The following is an 8,776-nucleotide window of genomic DNA, read 5'->3' as shown; positions in this document are numbered from 1 at the left end:
TGTGTGTGTTTCTCTAGAGAACCCAATCTAACACACAATTAAAATACTTGGCTGGGCAAACCTGCCCTTACTCAAGTGATATTTCTATCACTGTTAGAGCCTCCTTTACTTCCCTTCTACTCCTGGTATCCAAACCAAACCAAATCCCCTGCTATCCTGTCAATCTTGTCTCCTTGGCATTGGGCTGCTAACCAGAAGGTCAGAGGTTTGAACCCACCAGCTGCTCCATAGGAGAAAGATGAGGCAGTCTGCTTCCATAAAGGATTACAGCCTTGAAAACCCTGTGGGACAGTACTACTCTGTCTTACTAGGTCACTATGATTCTATGAGTCCACTCCTAGTAATTACTAATAAACTTTATTTTTGATTCATTTATTTTTTCTTGTCCTTTTATGTAAGTGAGGCCATACAATGATGGCCAAACAATATTTGCTGTTTTACCTAAAAACATAGTTTAAAAGGCAAGAAGAGACAGGAAAGATGGGTGAATGGAAACAGGGAACCTAGGGAGGAAATGGGAAGAGTTCTCTTACATTGACGGTATTACAACTAATTTCATGAAACAAAATGCATAAATTGTTGAATGGAAAACTAATTTGATCTGTAGACTTTCACTCAAACCAAAATATTATTGTTGTTAGGTGTTGTCAAACCAGTTCTGACTCATAGCAACATTGTAACAAGACTAAAAGCTGCCTGGTCTTGCACCATCTTCACAGTCTTTGAGTCCATTGTTGCAGCCACCATGTCAATCCATTTAATTGAGGGTCTTCCTCTTCTTTCAGTGACCCTTTACTTTACCAAGCGTGATGCCCCTTCTCCAGGGACTGGCCCCTCCTGATAGCATGTCCAAAATATGTGAGATGAAGTCTAGCCATCTTCACTCTTAAGGAGCATTCTGGCTGTACGTTTTCCAAGATACGTTTGTTCATTCTTTGGTCAGTTTGTAGTCTATTCAATATTCTTCACCAACAGCATAATTCAAATGCGTCAATTCTTCTGTCTTCCTTAATCATTATCCAGCTTTCATATACATACAGGGCAATTGAAAATACCATGGTGAGTCCAGCATACCTTAGTCTTCACAGTGACATCTTTGCTTTTTAACACTTTAAAGAGGACATTTGCAGCAGATCTGTCCAATACTATACTTATTTTTTCTTTAATTTCTTCAGCACGCAAGGTTGTGTCATCTGCATATCACAGGTTGTTAATGAGTCTTCCTGCAATCCTGGTGCTCAGTTCTTCTTCATATAGTCTAGCTTCTCACATTTGCTCAGTACACAGATTGAATAAGTATGGTGAAAGAATAAAACATTAACATATACCTTTTCTGACCACCCAGTATCCTCTTGTTCTACTCAAACAACAGGTACAGGTATAGGTTCTGCATGAGCACGATTAAGTGTTCTGGAATTCCTATTCTTTGCAATGTTATTCTTAATTTGCTATGGTTCAAAAGTTGAATGCCTTTGCATAGTCAATAAAGCAAAGGTAAACATTTTCTGGTGGTATCTGCTTTCAGCCAAGATCCTTGTCACATCAGTGATGATATTCTTTGCTCTACATCCTCTTCTGATTCTGGCTTGAATTTCTGGCAGTCCTCTGTTAGTGTATTGCTGCAACCATTTTTGAATTATCTTCAGAAAAACCCACCAGCCACTCCTCAGAAGGAAGATTAGACAATCTACTTCCATAGTGATACCACCTCAGAAAACCAAGGAGGGGTCACTACGAGTTGGATCTGACTCAACAGCAGTGAGTTTGGTTTGTTTGCTTTTCAGAAAAACATTACTTGTGTACGATATTAATGGTATTTTTAGATAATTTCTACATTCTGTTGGATCACTTCTCTTTGGAATGGGTACAAATAAGGATCTCTTCAAGTCAGTTGGTCAGATAGCTGTCTTTTAAATTTCTTGGCATAGACAAGTGAGTACATACAGTGTTGCATCTGCTTGTTAAAATATCACAATTAATAGTCCATCAATTCCTAGAACCTTGCCTTTTGCCAATGCCTTCAGTGCAGCTTGGACTTCTTCCTACAATATCATTAGTTCTAGACGATAGGCTACCTCCAGAAATGAGTGAACATCAATCAGTTCTTTCTGATACAGTAATTCTGTGTATTCCTTCCCTTTTCCCTTGATGCTTCCTGCACCATTTTAATATCTTGCCCATAGAACCCTTCAATATTGCAACTTCAGGCTTGAATTTTCCCTTCAGTTCTTTAAGTTTGAAAAATGTCAAGCATGTTCTTTCCGTTTGGTTTTCAAATGGCAGGTCTTTGCACATTTCTTTATAATACTTTATTTTGCCTTCTCATGCTTTTGTTTGAAATCTTCTGTTCAGCTCTTTTACATCACCTTCTCAGCTACTCTATATTCAAGAGCAAGTTTCAGAATCTCTTCTGACATCCATTTTGATCTTTTTTAAATTTTCTTGTCTTTTTAATGACCTTTTGCTCTCTTCATGTATGAGGTCCTTGATCCCACAACTCACCTGGTTCAGTCATTAGTGTTCAATGCATCAAATCACTTCTTGAAATGGTCTCTACCTTCAGGTGGGATATAGTCAACATTGTACTTTGGCGCTCATGGACTTGCTTTAATTTTCCTCATCAACTTGAACTCACTTATGAGCAATTGATGGTCTTTTCCGCAGTTGGCCCCTGGACTTGTTCTGATGATGTTTAGCTTCTCCGTTTTCTCTTTTCACTGATGTAGTTGATTTGATTCCTGTGTATTCCATTTGGTGAAGCCCATGGGTATAATCACATTTATGTTTTTGATAAAAGTTATTTGCAATGAATTAGTCCTTGATCTTACAAAATTCCATCATGCAATCTCTGGCATTGTTTCTATCACCAAGGCCATGTTTTCCAGCTACCAATCTTTTTTCTTTCCAACTTTTGCATTCCAATCACCAGCAATTAATAGTGCATCTTGATTAAATGTTTGGTCAATTTAAAACTACAGAAGTTGGTAAAAATCTTCAATTTCTTCATTTTTGATATTACTGATTGGTGCATAAATTTGAAAATAGTTGTAATTACTGGTCTCACTTGTAAGTGTATGGATATTATCCTATCACTTGACAGCATTGTATTTAAAGATAGATCTTGAATATTCTTTTTGATGATGAATGCAACACCATTGCCCTTCAATTTGTCATTCCTGGAATACGATTTTCTTGCCAAAATGGCTAATACTAGTTTATTTCAGCCTGCTAATACCTAGGATATAAATCTTTATGCGTTTCATTTCACCATTGACAACTTCCAATTTTCCTAGATTCATACTTTGGAAATTCCATGTCCCGATTATTAATGGTGTTTGCAGCTATTTCTTCTCATTCTGAGTAATGCCACATCAGCAAATGAACAAAAAACTTTATGCCATCCGCATCATTAAGATAGATTCTACTTTGATGAGGCAACTTGCAGTAGTTCAGTTTGTGTGTCAGCTTGGCTAGGCCTGACTGAATGACTGGGCAGCTGGATGTAGTATTCCCCATGATGAGACTGGTAATCAACTCCATGGTGGAATCGACTGTGAGCAGCTCAGTAGCTGCCTTTGGGTATATGATCTGCTTCCCATATATAAGCAGCAGCCTTGGGGAATGGTCTTTACCTTATGGCACACTTGGACCCTGCATGTAGCTGTGTCATTGTTCAGCAGCCTGCCATGCTCTGTTGACCTGGAGACTTTCAATGGACTTGAATTGATGGCCTGCTGTGTGGTTTGGTAACATCGGGACTATGCCTTTTCACTTGTAAACCTTGGGCCAGGAAGCCTCAGCAGCCAGCAGCTGTCTGAGTGAAGAAATGCCTCTAACTTCATTGGGCCAGGAACTGGAGGCAGAGCTAAAGCCCAAGGCTGAGGGGACTTTTACCCAGTCTTTAGAGTCTGGTGCTTTGAACTTGGACTTAAAGCCTCCAAACTGTAAGAGAATAAACTCCTGTTTGTTGAGGTCATCCCATTTGTGGTATACATTCTTGTCAGAGTGGCACTAGGTAACCAGAACACAACTCTTCCCCAGTTGTATTTTAAATACCTTCCAAAGTGAGCAATTCATCTTCTGACACTATATCAGACAATGTTCCACTGCTATTTATATGATTTTCACTGGCCATTTTTTTCAGAACTTGATTGCCATGTTCTTCTTTCTAGTCTGCCTTAGTCTGGCAACCCCAGCATCATAGCAACATGCAAGCCAACACAGTACAACAGATTGACAGGTAAATTGTGGAAACCACAATAAAATGTTAAAAAAATAATGTCTTTTTGTGAAAACTAAGCATAATGTCTTCCAATTCCTTATTGTATTGTATATAAAGACTTTTAATTCTCCTGCTGACTAAGTAGTATTCCATTGTATCACATTTTGTTTATACATTCATCTATTGATGGGGAGAGCATATTTTGATACATATTCTCAGGAAGATTCCAAAGAACAGTGCCTTGTTCTAAGAAGTCCTATGAAGATAGGAGGAGGGAATGAGGTGAAAACCAGAATTCTAAGATGTTTTTAAAAATATGTGATTTAAGATGACACCTGAAGCATTTTAAATTATGCTATAATTCATAGAAAAATAACGTTTTTGAAAAATACAAGAGAAGTTATAAATTGCTTTGAAAGATAGACAACTATAGGACATAAACCAGAAAATCCCACTGCCATCAAGTCAATTCCAACTCATAGTGACCCCCACTGGGTTTGCAAGGCTGTAAATCTTTATGGAAGTAAATTGCTTCATCTTCCTCCCACAGAGTGGCTGGTGAGTTTGAATTATCAACCTTCAGATTAACAGCCAAATGTCTTACCACTACACCACAAGAGCTTCTTTATAGGAGCTAAGGAGTAGTGCAATTCAGGAAACTTGGTTTTATTAGGAGGCCAGGCTAAAGTAGTACAGGTAAATTATAAGGAACTTACTTTTCCTTAAAACTGATCTATGGTTGCCCCAACACTATTTGAGTTTTATTTGAATGTGTCAATTTAGCAGCTATTTTTCATATTCTGTTCAGACAAAATTTCAAAAGAAGTTTTAGTATTTCCATAACCAATGACGTTCTTTGTCTTTGTATTTTCAATCTTGAGTCTACAAGAAGGTAGCCCTTTAGATCCGTTTTTACCATACATCTTGTTAGTTAACTATTGGATTTTTCCATTTCTTTAGTCTAACTGGATATTTTATTTGCTTTTGATAAACACTTACATTAATGAAAACATCCAAACCAAAAATACTAACTTCTGAGCAGTCAATTCTGACTCATAGTGGCCCTATAGGACAGACTAGAATTGCCTCATATGATTTCCAAGGCTGTAAATCTTTTTAGAAGCAAACTGTCATATCTTTCCCTCACAGAGTGGCTAGTGGGTTCAAACTGTTGACTTTCTGGTTAGAAGCCCAGCTCTCTAACCACTACACCACAAGGGCTCCTCCAATGAAAATAATCAGAGGCTCTAAATGATATTCAATGAATTCATTTAACTTACAAAGTAGTTTGGGAACATTGATAGTAGATTTTATTACTTTCTGAACATTATTTTTTCAGAATTTTTACGAAGAACCAAAAAAAAAAAAAAAAAAAAAAAAAAACAAACCCAACAGAATTCTTTAGAAAGAGTGCAGAGCTTCCTCTGTACTTTCCTTGAGATTTACATAGATTAAATATAGTCATATGTGTTGTTTTGCATTCATTTTTGTCTTAACAGCAGTGCTGTAAAACATGAATATTGACTCTCAGGCACTATATAAACAGTTTATGGAACACCCAACTCTAATTTGACTTCACTGGGCTAAGTGGTTTAGCTTTTTCCAGCATAGATATTAGAGAAGTAGCAAGAATATGATTCAATTTAGCCAATTATATGTTTCATCTGTTAAAAATATACTTTTAATTAAAATAATAGTCCAATGCACACTTCCGGCAAGATGGCTGAATAGGCAAACAAGCTACACAGACCCCATATGACAAAGAAGTGAGAAACCAATTGAAACAGATAGAGAAGACAATCCTGGAACCCTGACCTTCAAAGAGAAGGATAAGGAGGTGAATTAAATACTGACTAATAGAAGAAAGTGAATGAAAACCACAAATAAGGAGACAAATGGGACCATGGATTATAGACTGGCTTGATGACACAGCTGTTTCGAATATTTACAAGTGGTTTTCCAATCCAGGCAGCAACCTGATAATTGACTCCGCTTGCCAAGGACTGCACAAGCATCCACACTGTTGGAGGACAACTAGAAAGATATAATATTCCCTTTGTTCCCCATGCCTCCTGATGAATGAAGATGTGGCCATCCCCCACCCCTTCTGGACCAGCAGGAATACTATCCTGGACTAGGCACCTTGCCACCAGTCATATTTTGGGCCACTAAGAACTTTTTCTCAGACCAGGTACCTTATACCTAGCTGCGTTTTGGGATGGCAAGAATTTTTTCTTGAAATGAGGTCCTGTACCCAGTTGCCTTTTGAGACAGCAGAAACTCTGTCTGGGACTAGATACCCTACCCACAGGTACTGTTTGATCCAGCAGGAGCTCCCTCTGGAATCAGATACCTTGCTCCTAGTTGTCCTTTGGACCAGACAGAACTTTCTCTTGGTCCAGGAGCCCTGCCCTCAGACACCTTGTTTTGGTTACCTAGTGCTGCTCTGACAAGAATGTATCACAAATGAGATGGCTTTAACAAACAGGAGTTTATATATTACAATTTATTATTACAATTTTGGAGGCTAGAAGTCCAAGTTCAAAGTGTAGGCTCTAGGGGCTGGGTGAAAACCCCTCCACCTTGACTTCAGCTCTACCTCCTGCTCCTAGACCACTGAAGCTGGAAGCTATTCTTCATTCAGGCAGCTGCTGGCTGCTGAAGCTGACAAACCCAAGGTTGAAAAGTAAAAAGGCACAGTCCTACAACACAACATGACAGGCCACTAATTCAAGTCCAGAAAAAATTCTGAGATTGGCAGGGCATGGCAGGCTGCTGAACAACTGATTGGCTGCATGGAGGGTTCAAGCATGCCAAAAAGCTACAGACCATTACCAAAGCTTCTGCCTATATACAGGAAGCAGACCACATCCCTAAGGCAGCTTGAAGTTTTTTTCCAGTCTCCTCATGGGGAATACTAAATCCAGCTGTCCAGTCACTCAAGCAGGCCCAGCAAAGTTGACACACAACATTAACTACCACACAACTTCTGGGCCAGCAAGTAGGAAATTGTCTGGAATCAGGTGTCCTGCCCCCAATTACCTTCTGTGTAGACAGGAACTAGTTCCAAGATTACCTGTCCTGTTTCCAGTCACCTTTTGGGCTGGCAGGAAATTTATCTGGAACCAGGGACTTCCACCCAGCTTCCTTTTGGGATGGTAAAAACTTTTTCTGGGAGCAGAGGCCCTGTCCTCAGCTGCTTTTTGGGCTAGCAGGAATTCCTTCTGAAATCAGGCACCTTCCTCCCAGCTGCTATATGGGCAGGCAGGAACTTTTTCTGGTCCCAGGTGCCTTGCCCACAGACATCTGGATCAGTAGGAACACATCTGGCATCAAGCATCCTGCCCCAAGTTGCCTTGTGGGTGGGAAAGAACTACTGCCAGGAACAGGTGCACTGCTCTCCACCACCTACTTGGTCAGAAGGAACACTGTATGAGTGCCCAGCCCTGCCCCACAGTTTTCTTTTCTTTTTTTAAATTATTCTTTTGGTCCTCCTCTTTTTCTTCCTATTTTTTTTTTTTCCTTCCCTAGTTCTCTCTCTCTCTCTCTCTCTTTTTTTCTTTCTGGTTCTTTTTTTAATTCTTTTAATTTTCACTTTTTTAAAAAAAGAAGCTCTGGTGGTGTAGTGCCTAAGGCATTTGACTGCTAACCAGAAGGCTGGTGGTTCAAACCCACTAGACACCATAGAAGGAAGACTGAAAATCTACTTCCATAAAGGTGTACCACCTTGGAAACCCAAAGGGGGTCGCTATAAGTTGGAATCAACTCAATGGCAGTGAGTTTGGTTTTGGTTTGTTTTTCTTTTTGTGTTTTTCTTATTTTTTCACTATTCTTTTTCTCTTGCTCTCTTTCTTTTATTGCTCTCCCCATATTTTTTTCTTTTCCCCTTTTTCTTTTGATTTATCCTCTTTCCTTTTTGTGTTTATTGTTTATGTTGTTTGTGTTTATTATTGTCTTGTTTTTATTTATTTATTGATTTTTGTCCAGCATAGTAGGAGACAGCAACCTTGCCTCCATGACCCAAGCACATCTGAACTTCCTGCAGCTCTACCCACTGGACAATGGTCACCAATTTCTTCTGCACTAACTGATCAAAAACAGACAGCAGCCAATACCAGCCCTACCCACCCTCAACTGCTCAACATGAAGAGGTAGCAGAGATCTATCTATGTACAAATTCTCTTCCTCTATCATACCCACTAGGAAACAGGTGAGTGCTTAAGTGCTGCCCAAATAGCAAATAGAGTAGGACACAAGCCCTGTTTTCTTGGATATATGAAAACAAAATAAAGTGAAAAAAAAAAAAGAGAAAAAACCTGCACAAATCAAATCAGCATACAACCACCAATTAAATATAAATACAATGACATCACAATGTGTTGAAGACAACTAACAATAAAGTAGAACAAATCAGGGATCAGAATATAGATCCAGAAAACCACCCTAAGGAAGAAGTGGCATTGAAACTACCTCATAAGGAATTTTTTTTTTTTTTTTAATTTATTTGTTTTTATTTGGGTGAAGATTTACAGAGCAAATTCACTTTCCATACAG

The sequence above is a fragment of the Orycteropus afer genome, unplaced genomic scaffold, assembly GCF_000298275.1.
Source record: "Orycteropus afer afer isolate SDZICR_OR568_19922 unplaced genomic scaffold, OryAfe1.0 scaffold00373, whole genome shotgun sequence".
Classification (NCBI taxonomy): Eukaryota; Metazoa; Chordata; class Mammalia; order Tubulidentata; family Orycteropodidae; genus Orycteropus; species Orycteropus afer.
This window is presented reverse-complemented; position numbering follows the sequence as displayed.